At 41.4% G+C, this 25,073-nt stretch overlaps 1 long non-coding RNA gene across 1 annotated transcript in view; it reads left to right on the top strand.

The window, feature by feature from the left end:
* Positions 1-3,200: 3,200 nt before the first annotated feature.
* Positions 3,201-25,073, top strand: part of LOC123465204 — a 34,426-nt gene continuing 12,553 nt past the window's right edge. Inside the window, exon 1 of the long non-coding RNA XR_006640351.1 lies at positions 3,201-3,495. This is a non-coding gene — a long non-coding RNA (uncharacterized LOC123465204). The remainder of the gene's footprint in view (positions 3,496-25,073) is intronic.

The following is a 25,073-nucleotide window of genomic DNA, read 5'->3' on the forward strand; positions in this document are numbered from 1 at the left end:
GTGGTCTCTCTCTGTGTTGTGTGTAGTGCCAGTCACATAGCTCTGGACAACCTCGAAGACTGGGGTGGAAGAAGGCAGGTAGGGAGAAAAAGAAGAAAGAAAAGGAGGGAGAAAATAGAATATCTGGGAGGTGCATCTCTCCCTTCACTTTGCATCAGTGGCTACCTCCTCGCCTGAGCTCAGGCTTGTCCCCCATCTACTCTTCACCCGGCCCCTAAGGAGAGAGCAAGATGGAGGCTCAACATCCCAGTTGCTCTCTGAGGTCTGGGTTGTCTAGCCCATCAATAGAGGGAACTTTCTCTATCCCCAGTGAGCTACTTTTCAGGTTGTCTCTAGCCATTTTTTTCACTGTGGTCCTCCCCACTTAAATTCCTTAAATGATGAAAATGCAGGAGCTCCGTGTAAGGACAGAATCAGATCCTTACCTCATCCCTGTAGCCCAGATAAAGTGTGCTGCCTTAACGTTAACTGTTGGTGTGCTGCATCCACCTTACACTTTTCACATCAAGAAAAGTGGGTTGAAGAGATTGCAGGTCACATGGCTCATTGACAAGAGCCTTGCAGATGATGCCAAACTCGCTTTATGTATCATCCCAGATGTATGTCCGCCTCTCCTCTCTGGGTGTTGGCTGCTCACCTTGCTCTCTTGCCCCAGTGGCCTTTGAAAGGTCTATACCTTGGTCTTAGAGTCAGGTCACCCTTGCTGTCACTGCTACAGATGGCTGAGCCCCACACCTGGGTGCCACCGACCAGGAGAAACTGACTGTTGGAGAAACTGTTTCTCCATCAGCTGCCTGGAGAGATCAAGTTAGTCTGCTCAGAAGTTGGTGGTGAGGATTGGCCTTTTGTAGGACAAATGTTGACTGATGGGAGATGGGTGGTAGATGTCAGGTAAATTCTTTCCCCTTTCTTCTAATAGCCTAGTTTGGGTCTGGGTGAGATCCAGTGGATTATACAATTTCCAAAAGACTGAGTAATCACTGCACTGGTTGCCAAGCCATGAAGAGCTCAATAATGTATTTACTTTTCCTCTTTCCTTGCCTTGTGTTTCATTTCCCTTATTCCTACTTCCCAAGGTTTTATAACCCAATACAGTATGCATATGGATGAGTTTCATTCCAAGAGTGCATTTGTAAGTCCAACAAAGTTAGCATAGGCACCCAACTAACATATTTGCTCTATAATACTTTACTGTAATGTACTGAGATTAAACCAGTCAATCCTGGACCAAATCAACCCTGAATATTCATTGGAAGGACTGATGCTGAAGCTGAAGCTCCAATACTTTGGCCACCTGATTTGAAGAGCCGACTCATTGGAAAAGACCCTGATGCTGGGAAAGACTGAAGGCAAGAGGAGAAGTGGGTGACAGAGGATGAGATGACTGGATGGCATCACCAACTCGATGGACATGAGTTTGAGCAAACTCCAGTAGATGGTGAAGGACAGGGAAGCCTGGTGTGCTACAGTCCATGGGGTGGTAAAAAGTCGAACATGACTGAGAGACTAAACAACGACTGTACTGTAATAGACTTATAATACTTTTCACACAGATAATGCATAAAAACAAATATCAAAAAATAGCACTGTATACAAAAGCACAACCACATGTAGAGGATGCACCCACATGACAATATATGCCAGATATGTGAACTGACTTACATGATTGGACAGGTGAATGCACATTTGCGTCTTCAAAAGTTCAAAACTTGAGGCTCATATGTAGGGACTTACCATAAAGTGCTCATATGTATAGACTTCCCTGGTGGCTCAGACAGTAAAGCGTCTGCATGTTTTTGCCCCAGGCTGATATCAACTGCCTTCTTTGAAGCAGGGCTGTTTTGTGTTTAACTAAACTCCACTATAATGGTGACTAACATAATTTCAAAGGCACATGGAGTGTAAAAGAAATGCTGAAAACTAAAACATCACTAACAAACACACTCAAAATATCTTTTTGATGGAGGAGATGAATGGGTGGAATTGTTTGCCTTTTTTATCCAGAAGTGTTAGTCGCTCAGTTGTGTCCAACTCTGCGACCCTATGGACTGTAGCCCGGCTCCTCTGTCCAAGGGATTCTCTTGGCAAGAGTACTGGAGTGGGTAGTGATTCCCTTCTCCAGGGGATCTTCCCAACCCCGGGATCAAACTCAGGTCTCCTGTATTGTAGACAGAATCTTTACCATCTGAGTGAATGGGGAAGCCCAGAAACCCTTGGATTATTTCATTATCCACAAACTATGGAAGTCTTAGACTTTTGAAGCTGAGATGAGCCATCTTGTTCAACCTTTCCCCATTTATAAGTGGGAAGTTTAAAGACAGAGATTGAGTCTTTAATCTCGCTGAATCTAGGCTCTTTCACTGCCAGGTGTTCCCAGACTTTTAGCCTGATTAGTGTAGAACAAGGTTGCATAGTACTGGGCTGGGGACTAAATGTGGTGCACAGTTCTGTATTGCTTGACTGGAACAGTGCTTTAACATTTTTTAATGGGAATGTTTTAAGACTGATTAAGCCCTGCCCTCAGTTGTGCCCAGCACCCTGTAGAAGGCCACTAGGGTTCCTTGCCAATCCTCTTCCTCTTTGAATCACCTGCTCCCTCCTTTCTTCCCCCACTACCACGAAACCACAATTCAAAGTTACCTGAATCTTGCCACATACAAGATCTCTCAGACACTTCCTCCCCTAGTACTTCTGCAGGGGAAGCTTTATTATCCTAACTTTACAGATAGAGCCTGAAGTCCAGACGCATTAGGTAATCTTGCCCAAGAGCACATGTCTGTAAGTAGTACAGCTTTGATTTAAACTGTTCCTCTGATCTCAAGTTCAAAGCTCTTTGACAGAATTCTGCCTGACATATCTCCCGACTATTGCAGCCCAGATTGGAGTTTAAGAACGCTGCTCTGCCATTTGGTGTTTGTATAAACTGGGGCAAGTTACTCAAGTTCTCTTGCCTCAATGTTCTCATCTGTAAAATGGGGATCATAGACCCATTTGTGGCGGGCTCTAACAATACAGTAACTCATGTAGAGAGCGCTCTGCACAGCGCTTGGCACATAGAAAGCTCTCAGTAATTGTTAAAATTTGAAGAAGGTTGGGTCCACCTTTCAAAATCCAGGAGGCCACGCCTTTCAGCTGTAGTATTTGCGGAAGCTAGGGGGTATGTGTTTATACTCCACCTCTTCCTTCCGCAGTCACGGGAAGCAGTTAGAAGCAGATCAGACATTGAGTTCCACGTTTGCCTTTGCGATTCGAGAATCCTCTCTCGGGGGCGGCGTTGGGTAGTCGCCCTCAGCCAGGAGCCTCGGTGCCTGGGGCGGAGACGGGATGCCGGGTGTTCTCCGGGCGCCGCGCGCTGCCCCCGCGGGCTCTGTCCGAGGTACTGAACGCCGCGGGCTCGGGGCGTGCAGGCAGTGAGCGCGGGTGTCCATTGTTGCCAGTACATGTGAGCATCTTCGTGGAGATGACCGAGTGTGGGGGTCAGGTGAAGCCAGGGCGGTAAGTGCTTCTCCCATCATTTCTCTAAAATGCTTAGATTCATACTCTACACAATATCTGGCACATTTTCAGGATCATCACCTCTCACCTCCCGTTCATCACAGGTTTCTGCAAAATCTGAGGGCTTCGCTCCCCCTTCAGTCCACGCACAAATTCAGGTGCCTATCTCCAGGCCCGATCCACAAGCATTTCCGACAAATATTCATCCCCCTACGCATCTCATCCCCACGCGTCAATACAAAAATAAAATATTTAAAACCATCTTCCACTTCTATCTCCCACAATTTCCTGTGATAAAAACAGACTCTTTCTTACAAACCTCCCACTCATGCCTGTGGCTAAACTGTGTGGACTTACTTCTTAGGAGCTGAAGGTCCCATTCAGGTGACCAGTGGAGACCCCCCGGGGTGCGCTTACCTGGTGGGGACGCTCACCAAGCGAGGCCACCTGGGTCCGGGCCACGGGGAGTGTCATTGCTCCAGAAGCAAAGTCAGGGAGCGCCCCGCACCCCTGCCTGAGGCTGTGGGCTGGCTCGCCATACTAAACCGGCGCCTGGAGCTGGGGTTACCTGGGGCCTCGCGGGTCCCGTGGAGTGACTTGCCCAGAACTTCTTTAGGGTTTATAAATAAAGCTTCTGCGTCAGTTCCTTCCAATCACTCCATGCTCCTCCAAGTTGCAGTGGGAACAAGGGAGTTTTTGGTTTGTTTGTTTGTTTGTTTTTTGAGCGAAAGAAAGAAGCGTGAAAGAAAGATAAGAATTGTCCCCAGTTCTGGCTTGTAGGTCTCCGGCGCAACCCCAGCCCTTCAGCTGCTTCTTCGGTTAGGCTGGCTAAGGAGGAGCCGCTGCCCGCTGGCTCCTCAGAGCATCTCTCTAGCCGGGAGGCGCGCGGCTTGTGTGGGTGTGTGTGCTAGGGAGGCAGGGGGAAGGAGGGGGCAGCGGGGGCGGAGATGCTCCTACCTGCAGCCTCGGGCGGAGGCGCCGTCCACCCCAACCCCTCATCGCCAGCTCTTGCAGGATTAGACTCGCTCAACAATTTAGCTTGAGTCTCTAGGAACCCCAGAGGGTGGTGGGTGCGGATGGGGCGCGACGACCCTTGGATCTGGAGAAAGTGAAGGTACTCTCCCCAAAGTCTGACACTGCAAACCCCAGACTGGAGGAGGGATTTGAACTCTTCTTTCCTCTTTCCGCGGCTCTGCCTTGTTTCATCAACGCCTTCCAATCTCAGGATGTCTGTCCACAGAGTGGGAAGGAGAGGGAGAGAGGAGGGGGCAGGTGTGACGGTGAGACTGGGGAGAATCTGATTATCACAGAGGAGCGGTTGGATTCCATTCCAGCTCCATCCTTTAGCCCACCTCTGGCTTGTTCCTGGGACTTTCCGGAGAGCCACTCACCAACAATTTTTGCTTCCTTTATCACAGAAGTAATTCGTGACTTTTACAGGATACAAAGCACACAGCTTGTATTTAGAAAGCAGCTGCCCCACTCCACCTAGCTTTGCCTCTGTTAGTCCCATTTCCCAGAGGTAACCTGCATTTTTAAACCACAAACCTACTGATATATATCATCTATTTATCTATCACTTATCTATATCTATCCATCATCTATCTATCTATATCAATCTATCTGTGGATCTATATCTATTAACACATCCAGAGTTCTATTTTTCCTTTAAAAAAAAAGTCCCACATCTTCTTGGGTCAGTTTTAGTCGTTTACATTTTCCTAGAAAATTGTCCATCTCCTTTTCAATTTCAAGTTCACAGGCACGAAGTTACAACTAGTATTACCTTATAGTGTTTGCTTTTCTCTGAAACTATACCCCCTTTTCATTCTTAATATTGCTTATGTGTGTCTTCTCCCTCCTGTGCCGTTTTTTTTTTAATCAAACTTGCCAAAGGGTTATCAATTTTATTGATCTCAAAAATATAACTATTCTGTCATTTGCCTTTATCACTTAGTATTTTCATGGTGTTACTATTGGAAATGTTTTCATGTGGCACCCATTATTTGTTAAGCACTGAATAATATTTGGCTGGGTTGTCTGCAAAGCCATTTCAAGATTGTGTGACCTCAAATCTGTAAGTCTTATCTTTCATGGCTTCTAGATGTCTTGTCTAGCTTAAGGAGACCCAGAATCACAAGAGAAATTACTTAAGAGTTCTAGCAGCTTAGAACTTTGCTGTTATTGTTGTTGTTGATGATGATGATGTTGTTCCTTAGGTTATCTCTTCATCTGGAAATTGTACCTATATATAGGGTAGGACAAGGATTTGATGAAGGCTGGAAGTCAACTGTCGTAACACCAAACCTGATTAGTCCATCCTCTGCTTACTGATTCAAAATGCCATCCTTATTTATACCATGCATATATTCCCCCAACAAATTTATCTGATCGATATATGTTCTTTTATAAAAATACAGTTGAATTAAAATTACTAATTTTTCTTAGGGCTTTTATGGGGCATCTATACTGATAAATAAAATTATTTTTTCCTTTTCAGGCAATGGTGGGGTTCTCATCAGATTTGACACTAGATTATGCTAACTTTCTAGGATGATTTTGAAAGCATACTGGTTTTTCCTACACATTGGTGTTTTTAAATTATAATGTATCTATCTGCTCATTGCTGATTTAAAGAATGCATCTATAAATCAAGCTGGGCTTGATGGATTTTGGAAGGGTAGATCTTTAATTATTCTTTCCAAAGTTATTGGTAAGTAATAGAGTATTCATTTTCTGATTCCTCTTGAGTCAATTTTGGGTGATTTATATTTGCTTAGAAAAGTCCATCTCATTTACATTTTCAAATTTATTGGCATGAACTAATAGATAACCTCAGAATTTTTCATCTCTTCTGAATCTGTTCTTCTTTAAAGTATCAACATTTATTTATTTTTGATTAAAAATTCTTTTGATGTGGACCATTTTTGAAGTCCTTATTGTTTGTTACAATATTGCTTTGGTTTTATGTTTTGGTGTTTTGGCCTCAAGGCATGTGGGATCTTATCCCCAACCAGGGTTCAAACCTGCACCCCCTGCATTGGAAGGCAAAGTCCTAACAACTGGACTACCAGGAAAGTCCCTGAATCTGTACTGATATTCCTTTTTTCATTCCTGATATTTCATCCCTGCTTTCCCCCTATTATCCTTGGTGTCTCTAGCGAATATTATTTTGCTGTGGTCAAATTGTAGGATCTATGTAATTTCCACTTTGTGGCTTATTAAATGACCAATTTAAAAATACTCAAAGAGCATTTTTCCTCAATGGAGAAAATAATCTACTTTCCGTGTTTTTTGATACAAACAACACACGTTCAGTTCAGTTCCTCAGTCATGTCCAACTCTTTTCGACCCCATGGACTGCAGCATGCCAGGCCTACCTGTCTATCACCTACTCCTGGGGTTTACTCAAACTGATATCCATTGAGTTTGTGATCCCATCCAACCATCTCATCCTCTGCCATCCCCTTCTCCTCCCACCTTCAGTCTTTCCCAGCATCAGGGTCTTTTCAAAATAGTCAGCTCTTTGCATCAGGTGGCCAAAATATTGGAGCTTCAGCTTCAGCATCAGTCCTTCAAATGAATATTCAGGACTGATTTCCTTTAGGATGGACTGGTTGGATCTCCTTGCAGTCCAAGGGACTCTCAAGGGTCTTCTCCAACACCACAGTTCAAAAGCATCAATTCTTCAGTGTTCAGCTTTCTTTATAGTCCAACTCTCATATCCATACATGACTACTGGAAAAATCATAGTTTGACTAGACAGAGCTTTGTTGGCAAAGTAATATCTCTGCTTCTTAATATGCTGTCTAGGTTGGTCATATGGAGAAGGTAATGGCACCCCACTCCAGTACTCTTGCCTGGAAAATCCCATGGACAGAGGAGCCTGGTAGGCTGCAGTCCATGGGGTCACTGGGAGTCGGACATGACTGAGCGACTTCTCTTTCACTTTTCCCTTTCATGCATTGGAGAAGGAAATGGCAACCCACTCCAGTGTTCTTGCCTGGAGAATCCCAGAGATGGGGGAGCCTGGTGGGCTGCAGTCTATGGGGTCGCACAGAGTCGGACACGACTGAAGCGACTTAGCAGCAGCAGCAGCAGCAGGTTGGTCATGGCAAATCTGCCTGTAAAGTTGGTTGCACACTATCACTCTTTAGAACTTTATTTTGTACTGCAAGTCAGTGGAGAATATTGGTTAAGAGCACAGATTTTGAAGTCAGACTACCTGGATTTAAATCCTAACTCAGCCACCTACCAGCCATGGGATCCCTGGTGAAGCACTAAACCACCCTGTGCTTCAGTTTCCACCTCCATAAAACTGAGTTCATAATAGGATCTACTTAATAGGCTGGCGATCAGAGGCAGCTGAGTTAATCCATGTTAAATGTTGAGTGCAGTTTCTGGTAGGGTGTAAGTATATATGTCTTCACCACATTTGTGTACCTGATCTGTTAATGTTTAAATTAAACTGTTAAAGTCTCCCAGTATGCTCAAATTCATTCATTCAGAAAAAACTTCCTGAACTGGGGCTATGTGATGTGATCTGCGTTCCTTTATTGCTAGAGATTCAGCTGTGATCAAGAAAGACATGTTTTCTCCCTTTGTGGAGGAACTTTCTGAAGATTAAGATTTGTCAGCATTTGTGTGTGTGTGTGTGTGTGTGCGTGTGTGTGTGTTTGCATGTGTGTGTTTCAGCGGCTGCTCTCTGTTTCATACAAGAGAATATGAGACAAAAGCCTTTTGCAACTATCCCAAATCTGCCTTCTGGGTAGAATATCAGCTGCTTCCCCAGAGATGCATCTTTTATGTTGGAGCCACTTGTTTAATAGCAACAATAATTATTTTTAAAAATAATCATTGCTAATAGTAGCAACAAACATTTTTGAATGCTTACTATTGTCAATGTCCTCTAGTCAAAGTCCTCCAGGAACACACCTTTAGTTGAATATGTTGGATTTATTACTTGTGCAGCAAGGGGCCATGCACACCATGGGGAAGCATGGAGCATCTCAGTAGAAAGGTGTTAGAAAGAATATGTTCTAGGATTTTGACTTGGTTGGGAGATTTGGGGAGAGTTCACTCTGTTCTTAACAGAAGAAAATCACATTAGATGGTATTCTGACACCACAAAGAAAATTATAAAGTGATCCTTGGTGTCTTGGCTCCCTATGCCCTCTATGTTTGTTGGTTTTTTTTTTATTGAGATATAATTGACATATAGCATTATATTAGTTTCAAGTTTATAACATAATGGTTCAATATTTGTTTAAATTGTGAAATAATCACCATAATAAATCTGGTTAACATCATCACCATACATAGTTACAAAATTTTCTGTATATGTGGTGAAAACTTTTAAGATTTACTTTCTTAGCAGCTTTCAAGTATACAGCATGGTATTGGTATTATTTAAATTATTTATTTGCCTGCACCAGGATCTTAGTTGGGGGCACTCAGGATGCCCAACTAAGATCTCTTGGCAGCATATGGGATCTTTTTCTTTCTTTTTTTTCATTTTTTATTTTTTAGTTCCAGCATGCCAACTCTTAGATGTAGCATGTGGGATCTAGTTCCCTGACCAGGGACTGAACCCAAATCCCCTGTATTGGGAGCAAGGAGCCTTAGCCCCTGGGCCACCAGGGAAGTCCTTAGTATTATTAACTATAATCTCCATGCTGTACATTACATCTCCAGGACTTATTTATTTTATAGCTGAGAGTTTGGACTTTTTAACCCCCTTCTCCCATTTCACCGACCCCGATGACCTCCCCGCCTCTGGCAACCACCAGTCTGGTCTCTGTATCCATGAGTATGCCTCTGTTTTTAAGTCAAGGAACAACAGTATTTATTTCCCATTCTTGAGAAGTTTCCCTACACAGAGTATCTTTTTTTTTTTTAATTTTATTTTTAGACTTTACATAACTGTATTAGTTTTGCCAAATATCAAAATGAATCCGCCACAGGTATACATGTGTTCCCCATCCCGAACCCCCCCTCCCTCCTCCCTCCCCATTCCATCCCTCTGGGTCGTCCCAGTGCACCAGCCCCAAGCATCCAGTATCATGCATCGAACCTGGACTGGAAACTCGTTTCATACACAGAGTATCTTTTTGGTCAAGTCATTGTCCACAGGGAAGAGAATGACAGACTCAGAGATGAGCACAGAGCTCTTTAGCTGGAGCTCTTAGCAAGGAGCCTTAAGAATCATTTGATTCAGTGTCTTATACCATTTGGGAATCTGAGTTATAGAATGATGAGGTGCTTTCCCAAGATCGTACAGCAAATTAACACCGGGACTACCAGGTCTTAGGAGACCAGTACTGGCAGACTGGATGTGTTCTAGACTGTTATAAAATTTGAAATAGCTTTTACTGGGTTGTGTTATAGTAAATTGTAACACATGTACACAAATATAATGTACACATAAAATACATTACATTACAAATGTGTTGCAGGTATATTCTAGATAAGATACAGACTTGTTCTCCTAGTCCTTTTGTTACATCTCTTAATTCTAAAAAAAAAAATGTTTCAAGTGTTTTTATGGCACCCTTAAATCAGCGAGAGATGCTTTTTGATGCAAGTGATAGAAAGCTCCATCTAAACAGAGGGACTTGTTTTCTTATATAACAAAATGTCTGAAGATGGGCAGTTGCTACTGTTGGTTCAGAGGCTCAAAACTTTCAGGACCAGCAGTGCACTAGAAGGCCGCTGGCAGCTCCAGACAGGACATTTACATTCCAGACAGGAAAAAATACATAATTTAAATCAGTAGCTTTATCGCCTGAATTTTGAGAAAGAAAAGAAATTTAATGCAGATTTTAAATGTGTCCTCCAGAAAGATTGTACCAGTGTTCATTATCCCTTGCTCATTATATAGCTGCAGAACATGCACATTCCAGACAGGAAAACTGCAATGTCGTAGAGCCGGACACATGCGTCCCTTTTATCAGAAGAACACACCTTCCCCAGTAGTACATCTCACAGCTGACTTCGCCTTGATACTTTGCGTTAGAAATCAGTCATATGCAGGAATTCCCTGTGGTTGGGAATCCACCTGCTGATGCAAGGGAAATGGGTTCAGTCCCTGGTCCAGAAAGATCCCACATGCGGTGGGGCAACCAAGTCCGTATGCCACAACTACTGAGCCCACACACTGTAGAACCCGTGCCCCACAGCAAGAGAAACCACAGCAATGAAAAGCCCATGCACCGAAACTAGAGAATTGCCCCCACTTGTTACAACTAGAGAAAGCCCTCGCACAGCAACAAAGACCCAGCTCAGTCAAAAATAAAAATAAATTAAAATAAATTTTAGAAGATATCAGTCATATGCAAGAGATGTTGGGGATACAGAAAGAAAGATTGTTATGGTTTGTATTAGAGCAAGAAAATGACTCCTTTCCTTGGTTTGGTTTAATGCTACCGCAGTGAAAACAGAATTCTGTTACCAAGAAAATAAATAGGAAATGCATAATGTGACTACCATAGTGTTTGTCACTGAAAACTCGCAAAATGCAGGTGAGCAGGAAAAAGAGGCCATATACTTTTAAATATGTAATATAATTTTACAAAATGAGAGTTCAACAATTGAGTATATTGTATTTATACTGTGTCCTTTCTTTTCTTCCTCAAAATTCAGGCTATAAAGCTATCAATTTAAATTATGTATTTTTTTTTACTCTGAGAGCTTATCTTCACATAATTGCATGCTATTTTTCTACCTCATTGTCAATGGTTACATTGTATTTTAGTGCAGACATGAACCATAATTTCTTTACACAATTCTGCTAAGGATGTGAAGGTTTTACGTAGTTTTTCTCTATTGTAAATAACACTGCAAGAAAGATCTTTTAGTTAGTCTTTTTCAGATTTCAGAATTATTCCCTTAGAGCAAAATATTTGAGATTTTAGACAAAAGAGTATGCAAAATTTTAACATTTTTGATACAGATTTTAAATGTGTCTTCCAGAAAGATTGTACCAGTTTTCATTACCCCTTGCTCATTATAAAACGCATCCTCAACCACACTGGACCTCATTATTAAAGAAATGCAACAATATGATCTTTTAAAAATGTATCAGGTCATTGTTTCAATTTGTATTTTTTTTGTATTACTAGTCAGGTTGATTTTTTTTTTTTTTTTTTGGCTATGCCATGTGGCATCTGAGATCTTCCTCAACCAGGGATCAAACTCCTGCATTGGAAGTACAGAGTCTTAACCATTGGACCGCCAGGGAAGTCCCATAGTCAGGTTGATTTTTTTAATGTTTATTGCCTATCTTTCTGTATAATTACTGATTATATCTTCTAATCACTTTTCTGTTGGTGCCGGTGATTCAGAGTTGATTAGAAAATAGGCATAAAGTAAATAAAATTGTTCATAATTTCCTGATCCATGGATAATCACAGGACTTCCCCAGTGGCTCAGATGGTAAAGCATCTGTCTACAATGCGGGAGACCTGGGTTCGATCCTTGGGTCGGGAAGATTCCTGGGAGAAGGAAATGGCAACCCACTCCAGTACTCTTGCCTAGAAAATCCCATGGATGGAGGAGCCTGGTGCAGGCTACTGCCCATGGGGTCGCAAAGAGTCGGACACGACTGAGCGACTTCACTTCATAGTAATCACTATTGTTCATTATTTTTCATATGGGTTATCTATTTATTTCTCTCTCTCCCTCTTTCATCTCCTATCTATCCAACTATTTCTCATTCAATCTGTCCACCTACTTATCTTGTGATTATTTCATCAAAGTTTGAATATCATTGAATTTCAGCAGCAATTCTGATGCAGACAGTCCATTAGAAATTACTTGGTATATTAAAAAAAAAAAAAAAGTAGCTGATTCTCCTTGAATGGAGGAGATCCAATGCATGGATGATTTTGGAAGATCTCCAAAAGATAGTAATGTGGAGGCAGGGCCAAGGCTCTCAGATGTACCTTATTTTGTCCCAGACTCCCTAATCAGGATGTCCCTGTCGATGCCCGATGCTGCTGAGACCTACTGTTTCTGAGAAGCAGGGGTGAAAGTGACTGCACCCAGGGGTGGCACAGTGACAATGGTTAGGGTGGCTGGAACCTGCCCCCAGCAAGCTGCCTGCAAACCTGAATGCATCCACAATTCCCAAACACCCTTTTCCTCCCAGTCAGCTCAGTTTAGTTCAGTAGCTAAGTAGTGCCTGACTCTTTGTGACCCCATGGACTGCAGCACGCCAGGATTCCTTGTCTATCACCAACTCCCAGAGCTTGCTCAAACTCATGTCCATTGAGTCAGTGATGCCATCCAACCATCTCATCCTCTGTTGTCCCTTTCTCCTTCTGCCTTCAATCTTTCCCAGCATCAGGGTCTTTTCCATTGAGGCAGTTGGCCAAAGTATTGGAGCTTCAGCTTCACCATCAGTCCTTCCAGTGAATATCCAAGGTTGATTTCCTTCAGGATTGACTGGTTTGATCTCTTTGCAGTCCAAGGGACTCTCAAGAGTCTTCTCCAACACCACAGTTCAAAAGCATCAGTTCTTTAGCACTCAGATTTCTTTATGGTCCAACTCTCATGTCCATATATGACCACTGGAAAAATCATAGCTTTAAATAGACAGACCTTTGTCAGCAAAGTAATGTCTCTGCTTTTTAATATGCTGTCGAGGTTAGCCATAGCTTTTCTTCCAAGGAGCAAGCGTCTTTTAATTTTATGGCTGCACTCACCATCTGCAGTGATTTTGGAGCCCAAGAAAATAAAGTCTGTCACTGTTTCCATGGTTTCCACATCTATTTGCCATGAAATGATGTGACCAGATGCCATGATTTTAGTTTTTTGAATGTTGAGGTTTTGTGTTTTTTTTTTTTGAATGTTGAGTTTTAAACCAGCTTTTTCACTCTCTTCTTTCACTTTTATCAAGAGGCTCTTCAGTTCCTCTTCACTTTCTGCCAGAAGGGTGGTGCTGTCTGTATATCTGAGGTTATTAATATTTCTCCCAGCGATCTTGATTCCAGCTTGTCCTTCATCCAGCCTGGCATTTCACAAGATGTACTCTGCATGTAAGTTAAATAAGCAGAGTGACTATATACAGCCTTGACATACTCCTTTCCCAATTTGAACCAGTCCGTTGTTCCATGTCCGGTTCTAACTGTTGCTTCTTGACCTGCATACAGATTTCTCAGGAGGCAGGCAAGGTGGTCTGGTATTCCCATCTCTAATAATTTTCAACAGTTTGTTGTGATCCACACTGTCAAAGGCTTTGGCATGTTCAATAAAGCAGAAGTAGATGTTTTTCTGGAACTCTCTTGCTTTTTCAATGACCCAACGGATGTTGGCTATTTGATCTCTGGTTCCTCTGCCTTTTCTAAATCCAGCTTGAACATCTGGAAGTTCTCTGTTCCTCCCTATAGAAAGAGTCATTGCCCCCACGAAACTTCTTTAGTTATTATCCTGTCCTTTTGGGGAAATGAAAGTTGTGGTGAAACCAGCGGGGGCAACCAGCTCACAATGTTTGTTTCACGCCAAATGTATGCTGTTATCTCTGCTTCAGTTCTTTTATAACTTCTCTCTAAAGAGATGGTATTGAATGTATCAGAAAGTGTCGTGGCAACATAAATGCTACAGTATCATGATCACTGTCTTCTTTCCCACCCTCTTCTAAAGGCTCCTATGGAAATTGTTTTTATCTTTTCAGATTTGAAGTACTTTATAAAAACACTCAAGCAAATATTTTAGCAAAAATAAATGTCCCCAAATAGCCACTCTATCCAGTATAAGTCATGATCACCAGTGTTCCTCTGAAATGCCCAAAATAGAGTCCGTGCTAGCAGTTCCCTCCAAGGAGTGTCCTTGTTTAGCTAACCTAGTTAGAAGCTGTGAGCTTGTGCTTTTGGGTCCTGTGAGAGCCTTGTGTTTTTAAAATAATTTTGTCTAAAAACCCTTTTCATCTCTCAAAGGAGATTCTTGATATGCAAATTTCCAAGAACTGGGAGCGTGGAGCTGACCTGTTTGTGGAGATACTGCTCTTGTTTGCAGACCCCTAGGATAGCACTGTATGGTTTGTACCAGAAGCAGAAGACCCTTTGGATCTCCTCCATTATGTTTCCTTTGGGCTGTGTTTCTCTGCTGGTGGTGTGGGCACTACCTGCTCTGATATCTTTGTCAGTCCCTTTAGAGCATCAGATGTGGAGGAGAGTTCCTGCATTTTAATCTGATTCCTGCAATGACTGAGGAGAGAAGTGGGTGTGCTCATCACCTGTTATGGATAGAACATACTTATGTCAGAGGGAGGACATGGCTAAACTCAAAATTTGACTAAGACAGTGGCCATAAAGCTTATTGGTGCCTGTGATGATGGGAGTGACCAGCTTATCCTGATTTGTCCAGGACTTGCCTGGTTTCAGCCCTAAAAAGACCAACGTCCCAAGAACCCACTCAGTCCTAGGCAAACAGAACAACTGGTGACCCTGGGTAGCAACCCAAAGCCACCACTCTTAGGATTTGGAGCAGTAACCCCTGCTGGGTATCATGATGAAATTTTATAAAATTTGAAGTTATACATAGGACAGGTCTTCCCTGGTGGTCCAATGGTTGAGAATCCACCTGCCAATGCAGGGGACATGGTTTCAATCTCTGGTCCAGGAAGATCCCGCATGCCACCAGGCAACCAAGCCCATGCACCACAACTAATGAGCTTGTGCTCCAGAGCCTGGGCTCCATAATAAGGGAAAACACCACATTGAGAAGCCCTCACACCACAGCTAGAGAGTAATCCCCCAATTGCTGAAACTAGAGAAAGCCTTAATGCAGCAATGAAGACCCAGCGCAGTTGTAAATAAATAAATAAAATTATATTTAGAACAATAAAAAAATAAAATTCAAACTATCCTGATTTATAGTCTGTTATCAAGATTCTTGTCAATGTTATATTCATGATAGTTATCTGTCTCTATACAGCAGAAATATTAAATTTTAGCTTGAACCAACCACTGAATAAAAATATATTTCCATAACATAAAAACAATCTTCTCAACAAAATTTAAGTAAGCATTTCAAAACTTGCTCTTTTCCACAAAGGGATTAGTTATGAGTTATTTAGTATTAAGTAAGAGTAAAGATTTGAAAGCATGGTAATAATGCCCAGTAACATTGAGGTTTTGTTTTGTTTTCCATTTCATATGAAACAAAAATCTTCTGGGTGTTTAACCATAAGGAATAATATTTTTAAAGTGATTGTGTATTGTAGAAAAAGCTCTCTACAGAAGTCAATAAACACACATACATGGAAAAAATTAAATTTTAAAAAATAAAGATTTCATGTACAAGAGTCAGATGGGTATAGCTATTCACCAAACCCCCATTTTAGGGGGAGATGAAGGTAGATTGGGCTTCCCAGGTGGTGCTGGTGGTAAAGAACCCGCCTGAAAATGCAGGAGACATAAGAGACGTGAGTCTGATCTCCGGGTCAGGAAGATACCCTGGAGGAGAGCATGGCAACCCACTCCAGTATTCCTGCCTTGGATGGACAGAGAAGCCTGATGGGCTATAGTCCACAGGGTCGCAAAGAGTTGGACACCACTGAAGTGACTTAGCACGCACGCACCAAGGTAGATCAACTTTGGTTTCCAGTCCAAAGGGCCGAGGTGAAACAAGGGACTCCGCCCCAAGCAGCCAGCTGCTGAGGAAGCTGGGAGTTGAGGTGAGCACAGAGCAGAGCCAGCCAGAGTGAGAGTCTGAGGGAAGAGATCCCGAGCAGTGGTCAGAAGACCTGGGCCGCAGCACTCCAGGCTCACTTTCCTGGTCCAGGAGGCTGCCTAAAATAGGCAGGCAAAGGACAGGTGCCTCAGGCAGCTACTGACTGCTTCATGGAGATGCTTTGAAGGGTGAAGGGTAAAGGAAAATGTTAAAGCATGTCCTTCCTTACTATAAAAGGAATGCATTCATAATGGAGAAAAATGTGAAAAGTACAGACACCTATAAAGGAGACAATTGGTGGACTTCCCTGGAGGTCCACAATGGTTAAGACTGTGCTCCAAATACAATGGTTCCATCCCTGATCGAGGAACTACCATCCTGCATGCCGCATGGTATAGTCAATAGTGAAAATAAAATTTAAATTTAAAAAAGAAAGCAATTAAAGTAACACAGAAACTCATCACCCTGAACAAGCCATTTGTAATATTGCCATACATTTTGTTCTCCCTAAAAATACCAAGAATTCATTTCCAGTGAGTAATCAAAAGCCATTGAGAACTTCACCAGAGATTCTTAAAGAAAATCAAAGGGGAATCTCATTTATAATCAGTAAAAAAGACTGCTTAAAATTTTCTTTCCCATTCCTATCCTCTCATCACCTTCCACTCCCTACAACTTCCCCAAAACTTCTACCATGAAAATCTCTCCACAAAAACTACCACCGAACTACCACCAAAAATCTCTCGTAAAGCCCAATGTCAAGGTGTTTCTCTTCCCTCTTTCTCTTCCTCACCTTTTTCAAGTTTCTCTTCTTCCTCTCAGAGACTCTGCTTCCATTCTCAATATTAATTTTTTAAAAGTTTTTTTTATGTGGACCATTTTTAAAGTCTTTATTGAATTTGTTACAGTATTCCTACTATTTTCCATTTTGGGGTTTTGGCCATGGACATGTGAGACCATAGCTCCCTGATCAAGGGTCGAACCCACACCCCCTGCATTGGAAGGTGAGGTCTTAACCACTGGACCACCAAGGAAGTCCCCACAGTGTTAAATTAATTAGACTTGTTTTACTTCCTTCAGTTCATCTTTTCTTTTTGCCCATTTCCCAGTTCTTCCTGGAAAAATCTGAACTAAGCAGATACATTCTTTCCCTGAGAAGTTGGAGAAGGAGAAGAAGCTGAGCTATCAATGACAGAATAGTCTTTCATGGGCAAAAAGAGGAAAATATCCTGCAAAATATGCAAATATCCACAATGCAACATCTTTTAAAAAAAAACTTTAAATATTTTAAATATATTTTTGTTACAAAACTCTTATGATACTATAGGTGCAATTTATATTGTGCTCTGTAAACTTTAGATTAATAAATTCATTCATTCAGCAAAAGAGTATTGTGGGCTTATTATATGCTAGACATTGTCATGAAGGCAACATCAATGAACAAAATGAGCCAAAGTTAATGCCCTCAAGAAGCTTAGTCAGGTAGGAAGAGATAGACAACAAATATAAAAAGGAAGTTTGACATTATGCTAAAAAGTCATGGATACCCTGTATTTTTTTTGTCTTAAAACCAGCTTTTTAAAATTTTTTGGCCACACCACGTGCTTGGCAGGATCTTAGTCCCTCAATCAAAGTTGGAACTCGGGCCCTCAGCAGTAAAAGCACAGAGTCGTAAGTACTAGACCACCAGGGATTTCCCCATGTAATTTTTTTTTTATGCAAAGGGGATCAGGAGTGCTGGGTAGAGATCTAGTTCCTTCTCAGGGAGGAACACACATTTATGGATTTATGGACACAGACTTGAGCAAAGAGATGGGGTGAAGCATGCAAGTTTCAGGGAGGACTGTTCCAGGGTGGGCAGCACAGCCAGGACAACAGCCCAAAGACTGGATGGTGCTTGGCATTTCCTAGAACCAGCAAGAAATCAGTGTGGCCAGAATCTGATGCAGGATGTGAGAGAGAAAAGCCATCGATAAATCTGTGACTTCCAGCCTGAACAGCTTCAGGAATAGAGTTGCCGTCAACTGACGTGAGGCAGACAGTGGCTGTAGCAGATTCTGGGCAGAATCTGGAGTGTAGATTTTGACATATTGAGTTTTGGATTGTTCTGAGCTATTCAAGTGGAAGAATCAGGGATGGTGTTGAGAAAAATGCTTCCCCGTGTCATTAAATATTCTTAGAAAATCTAAATTTAAAAGAGGTAATGCTTTATTATAAATGTAAAGAAATTACAAGAGGGTATAGAATGAAAATTAAGTCTATTCCCCTTTCCTCCTCCTAGCTGCCCAAATCCTTCTCCCCAAATCCATCCTGTTTTACAAGTTGTTCATATATCCTTCCAGAAGCCATCTACAAATTTTTTTTCCTGGCTGCATCACATAACGTATGGAATCTTAGTTTCCCCAACCAAGGATCCAACCCATGCTTGCTGCAGTGGAAGCACAGAATCTTAACTACTGGACCACCAGGGAAGTCCCTATACTTTTATGGTTTTTTTTTCCTCCCCCATAAAATTTTAGCATGATATGTACACAATTTTCTACCATGTCTTTTTTATTTAACCAGATGTCTTGTAATATTTTCATATATTAATATTATATTTAATATTTAATTTATTTCCTTATTAAAGGAAAGAACACTGTCAGTCTTCATATGGTTGCATAATTTTCATAGCTTTCCCTTGTTTGAATACATGTAACATATGCAATATTATTTTTAACAATTCCCTTGTTGATAGACATTTAAGTTTTTGTTTCCAATCTTTTGCTATTACAATCTGTGTTAAAATACATAATGACCTTTGATATATTTCATTTAAATGTGCAATGATATAAAGTGTATATTTAGGAGTGAAATTATTTCTGAGACAGAGGATATATGCATTTTTATTTAACTAGATATTAGGAGATCAAACCAGTCAATCCTAGAGGACATCAACTCTGAATATTCATTGGAAGAATTGATCCTAAAGCTCTCCAATACTTTGGCCACCTGATGCAAAGAACCAACTCATAGAAAAGACCCTGATGCTGGGAAAGACTGAAGACAAAAGGAGAAGGGGGCAGCAGAGGATGAAGTGGTTACATAGCATCACCAACTCAACAGAAATGAGTTTGACCAAACCCCAGGAGATAGTGAAGGGCAGGGAAGCCTGATATGCTGCAGTCCATAGGGTCACAAAGAGTCGAACACGACTTAGCAACTGAACAAGAAGAAGAAAGAACGAAAATGAATGCACATTGTGGGTTATTTTCCCCAGTATTAGCAATTCATTCTCTGATTCTCCAGACACCAACTGGATGTCAGAAGATCACATTCCATTCTGAGGCTCACTCCCAGAGTCAGCATAGACTTTACAGGTTTCGGGCTCAGTCTCATAAGATGACACCACAATTTCAGATGCCTGTTACCAGTCCATCGCCACCGGGACTTCTGACCAATCAGTGGAAGATGGGGAGTTTGCCAGAAAGTTCTTCTCACGTTTGATAATTGGCCAGAATGACTCACCAAACTCTGGAACCAACCTTCTTTATGTTTGTTGTAAAAGATGCAGCTCAGGAATAGCCAAGTGGGAGAGGTAAGGTATGGGAGAGGGCAGGGCTTCCATGCCCCACCTCCCAGCACTTCCATGTGTTCACCAACCCAGAAACACTTTGAATCTCATTGTTTGAAGGTTTTTACAGAGCTCACTCTCCAGCCCCTCAGGTTGGAGGGCAGGGCTGAAAGTTCCCCCTTCTGATCACTTGGTCTTTCTGGGGATCAGCCCCATCCTGAGACTTTGAAGGGGGCCCACCCTAAGTCAACTAATTAGTATAAACTCCAGTGTGATCAGAAGAGATTGTTATGGACAAAAAAACACTCCTATCACTCAAGAACCTGTGATAAAGGACAAATGTGTGTGTGTGTGTGTGTGTATATATATATATATATATATATATATATATATAATCAAAAATATATTATCAAATAAAGAAAAAAATCAGACACAGCTCTTGCTTTAGTTTGTATGGACAGTACTTCAGGGTAACCAAGTAGTTAATTGTGGTGCTGGAGAAGACACCTGAGAGTCCCTTGGACTGCAAGGAGATCAAGTCAGTCAATCCTAAAGGAAATCAACCCTGAATATTCACTGGAAGGACTGATGCTGAAGCTGAAGCTCCAATACTTTGGCCACCTGATGTGAAGAGCTGACTCATTAAAAAAGACCCTGATACTTGGAAAGATTGAGGGCAGGAGGAGAAGGGGATTGAGGATGAGATGGTTGAATGGCATCACCGACCCAATGGACACGAGTTTGAGCAAACCCCGGGAGATATGAAGGACAAATAAGCCTGGCGTGCTGCAGTCCATGGGGGCGCAGAGTTGGACAGGACTTAGCAACTGAACCGCAACAACAAGTAGTTAATTGGGGAAAATTCATCTTTCAAGAAGTATTCCAGCTAGTAAAGACAGAAGATTGAATTAGAAAAAAATCACTACTTTGTTATCTCTAATGAAATAGTGGATCAAGGCTGCAGTCATCAGTAGATGCTAACCTTTTTAGGAGGGTGATTGGAGAGCTTTTGAGTTAATGATTAGATTGACAAGCCCTGAATTCATAGATCAGTCTTAACATCATTAAAAGTGGGACAATCAGACATTATGTGCCTCCTGATAAGATGTAATAATACTCTGAGCTGCTGATGACTTATTCTTATTATTATAAAAACCACCCTCTAGTCATACTTCTAGAGCCTCTACATCAATGGTTCTCAACTGGGGGTGATTCACCCTCACCCAAGGAACATTTGACAGTGTCTGGAGATGATTTTTGTTGTCACGGCTTGGGAGTGGGGAAATGCTAATTGCGTCCAGTGTGAAAGGCCTGGGGTGCTACTAAATAGCCATCCCACTGTGCATAGGAAGCTCCCCACAATCAAGAATTGCTCCAAAATATCAACAGTGTAGGGCTGAGAAACCCTGCTCTAGAGCTAAGCTGCTTACCGAAATGTGGGAGACCAAACGCCACATTAAATGATGCTGCACAGATGCTATCAGCCAAATCCAAAATGCTAGAAATTTTACAGCACAAATGATCCCATGACTTCAACCAAAAAAGTGGAATAAAAAATGGAAACAGACAGGAACACTAAAATAGTTATTTTTAAGAGACATATCAAAAACTACAATGTGTGGACATCATTTGCCTCTTGATTCAGACAAAGCAGTTGTAAAAAAATATTTTGAGACATTAAGGAAAATTTGGACACAGACTGGATATTAGATGATATTAAGAACAAGTTATTAACTGTGTTACATGTGATATTAGTGTTGAGGTTATTTTTTAAATTCTATGTTTGTTAGGAATACATATTAATTATTTACAGGTAAATGGTAAAGAATCTGCCTGCCAGTGCAGGAGACACAGGTTCCATCCCTGGGTCAGGAAGATCCCCTGGAGAAGGAAATGTCAACCCACTCCAGTATTCTTGCCTAGGAAACCCCATGGAAAAAGGAGCCTGGTGAGCTACAGTTTGTGGAACTGCAAAAGAGTCAGGCATGACTTAGCAACTAAACAACAACAACAAATGTTATGATGTCTGGAATTTGCTTAAAAACAACAGGTCTCAAAGTGAGGTCTACAGATCAAGCTTTTTTTAATAATATTAAAATATTATTTTTCTTTTGCATTGCTTTGAGATTTGCACTGATGATGCAAAAGTAGTGCTAAAGCACAAACCAAGAGACACCAAACTGGCCTAGTCATTGTATTCTTTACTGCAATACAGTGACCATTTGTTAAAAGGCCAATTTCACTCAAGAATGAACCATATGAAGCAATAAAAGCTGTTGAATCTGTTAAATCTTGATCTTTTAGTGTACATATTTCTTTGTTTTGTGTATTTTTTTTTTTTTTTTGGCCAAGCCACACAGCACATGGGATCTTGGTTCCTTAAGCAACGATGGAACCCTCACTCCCTGCTTTGAAAGCATGAAGTCTTAACCTCTGGACTGCCAGGGAAGTCCTTAGTGTACATCTTTTTAAGATTCCATGTGACAAAATATGAAGTATCCATAAAACACTTGTGCTGCATCTCAAAGGATGAGAGCTGTCTCATGGAAACATGCTTGTGATTTTGAGTTTTGAGCTGAACTAGCTGCTGTTTCCGTGGAGATTGATGTTTACTAGCAAAACTGACTAACAGATGAATTACAGTCAATTCTGGGTCTGTCTGGCAGACTTTGTCCCCAAAATGAACAGTCAGGTGTCACTTCAAGTTAACGAATGGACAAAATTTGATGCCAATCACAAACTTCCAAGTGAAAATTCAAATATAAGTAACATGTCTGCCAACTGGCCAGAATGTAGACATTCAGATGAAATTGGTGATGATATTAACAAATATAAGTTTTTGATATTGTGTAATATGTCATTAAACATTTGAAAAATCTACATAACTTAGTCAACTAATATTTTTCAAATAACTAAGGCATGATAACCCACTGGGACTTCCCTGGTGGCTCAGACAGTAAAGAATCCTCCTTCAATGCAGGAGACCCAGATTCAATCCCCTAGAGAAAGGAATGGCTACTTACTCCAGTATTCTTGCCTGGAGAATCCCATGGACAGAGGAACCTGACAGGCTACAGTCCATAGGGTCAAAAAGAGTCGGACACAACTGAGAAACTATCACTTTCATTTCACTTTCAAGTCATGATGAGACAAAAAATCATGTCTGAGTAAAAAAACAAATCAAAGTGCAGGAGAGAACAATGGGTTTTAATGTTATCAACTTACAAAAAGCTCACTGATATAATTTCAAATTCCACAGTGCAACTAACAAATTTAAGAAACCAGTGCTTATCAGGTATAATATCAAAGACAAATACCCACAAATATCTGAAAAGCCTATGAAAATATGCTCTTGTTTTCTAACTGCATACCTGGGCATGGTCAGATTTTCTTCTTGTGTCTCAACCAAAAAACATATTGCAAGCAATTGAATGCAGAAGCAAACACAAGAACTCAGCTATATGCTAGTGAAAATCCAATTATCTTCTGTTAACCAGACAATGGAGAGACTTGTAAAACTTTAAAATAATGTCACTCTTCTTACTAGTTATGTATAGTTATTTTTCACTAAAAAGCATATCATTTATGTTAACAAGAAAGAAGTGTGTTATGTTTAAATATATTAATAAGTAAATATTTTAAAGTTTCTCAGTTTTAATATCTAAGTATCAAAAATGTAACTCACATAAACCAAAACTTTTGGGGGGTCCTTCATGTTTTTGTAAAGTGCAGGGGAGTCCTGATACCAAAAAGTTTGAGAAACCCTGCTTTCAAATGATCTTGATATAGCACAGGAAACTCTGCTCAATATTTTATAATAACCTAGAAGGGAAGAGAATCTTAAAAGTTTTATATATATATAAAGTGGGATCACTGTACTGTAGACCTGAAACAAACATGATATTGTAAATCAACTATACTTCAATAAATAAATAAGTAGATAATAAATAAAGAAAAATAAAAAGCTTCTTAAAGAAAAGAATGACTGAGACTTCCACTGGTGGTCCAGTGGTTAAGTCTCCACACTTCCTCTGCAAGGAGCATGAGTTCAGTCCTTGGTCGGGGAACAAAGATCCTGCAAGCTAAACAGTGTGGCCAAAATTAATTTTTAAAACAAATTTTAAAAAAGAATGACTGCAACAATTAAAAAATGATAGTGCAGCAAACCCAAACCAACAAACAAAAACAGTGCTGGAGGGAAGGAGACTTATCTATGACAGGATTGAGTTGAAGTTGGGGATTGGATACATGGAGATTCTTTTGCCTTGTCTCTCTCTTAGTACACTTCAATTTTTCTGTAATAAATTATGTTTTTAAAGAGAGCAGTTCCCTGCCTAGGATATTGATAACTACATCCACCCACGCTTTCCTGTGTCTTCAGGGCCTGGGATCGCAGCCAGAGGTAAGACAGTCCTCTGTAAGCAACATGGAACTCCCACTCCTTTCCAAGGATGCCTAAGGATGGGGACCTGGAACGTGAAGAAAAACAATGTCAGGTCAAATGCCCTTTTACCTGGGCCCCAGATTCCCAGTTCATGACAGGGTCATCTTTGATGGCTGTGCCTAGGGGTCCCCCATGGAGATCGAACTGGGAAGAGGGGAGGGTCTGGGGTGGCTTCTCTGTACCGCTAGAAATGTGCTGAAGAACACAGACTCCTCTCTGGGCTGCAGGTAGACCACATGGGCTTTCTCTTCCAGCTAAAGCAACTTTGTGAAAAGCAATTCCTCTCAGCCCCATGAGTTTCCATCAACTTAGTAATTATAAGTGTTGATGATCTCTCAAGCATCACGGTCTGCCTCGCACAGGACAAGAATACAAAACACAACAGTACCTGTGATTTTCATGACATCAGAAAGTCCGGATGCCCCTGCCCGCTTCCATCTTCTTATTCCAAAAATTCAACCACTAATGTAACACTGCTTTGATTTCTTTCAAGACGAGTCACTGTCACTTTAACAGGGAGATGAGTCTGACCCTTTCCAAAGATAGAAACCAAAGGGGAGGGCTGCATCACCAGGGAAGATGTTTAATTTTATCTGAGACACATTGATTTTATGACTCTAAGGGATGTCTCTTTTTGTTTTTTATTTTTCCTGGGCCTAGCCCTGTGACATGTGGGATCTTAATTCCTGGACCAGGAATTGAACCCAGGCCCCTGCATTGGAAGCTCAGAGTCTTAACCACTGGACTGCCAGAGAAGTCCCTGGGGGATGTCTTAATGAAAGTGTCCAGGTGGGCATATGGATCAGGAGCTCAGGAGAGCAGCTTGAATAAAGAGAGAGAGATTTGAGGGATTTCCCTGGCGGCCCAATGGCTAAAGGCTCCACACTCCCAATGCAGAGGGTCTGGGTT

This window comes from Bubalus bubalis, chromosome 20, assembly GCF_019923935.1.
Source record: "Bubalus bubalis isolate 160015118507 breed Murrah chromosome 20, NDDB_SH_1, whole genome shotgun sequence".
Taxonomy (NCBI): domain Eukaryota; kingdom Metazoa; phylum Chordata; class Mammalia; order Artiodactyla; family Bovidae; genus Bubalus; species Bubalus bubalis.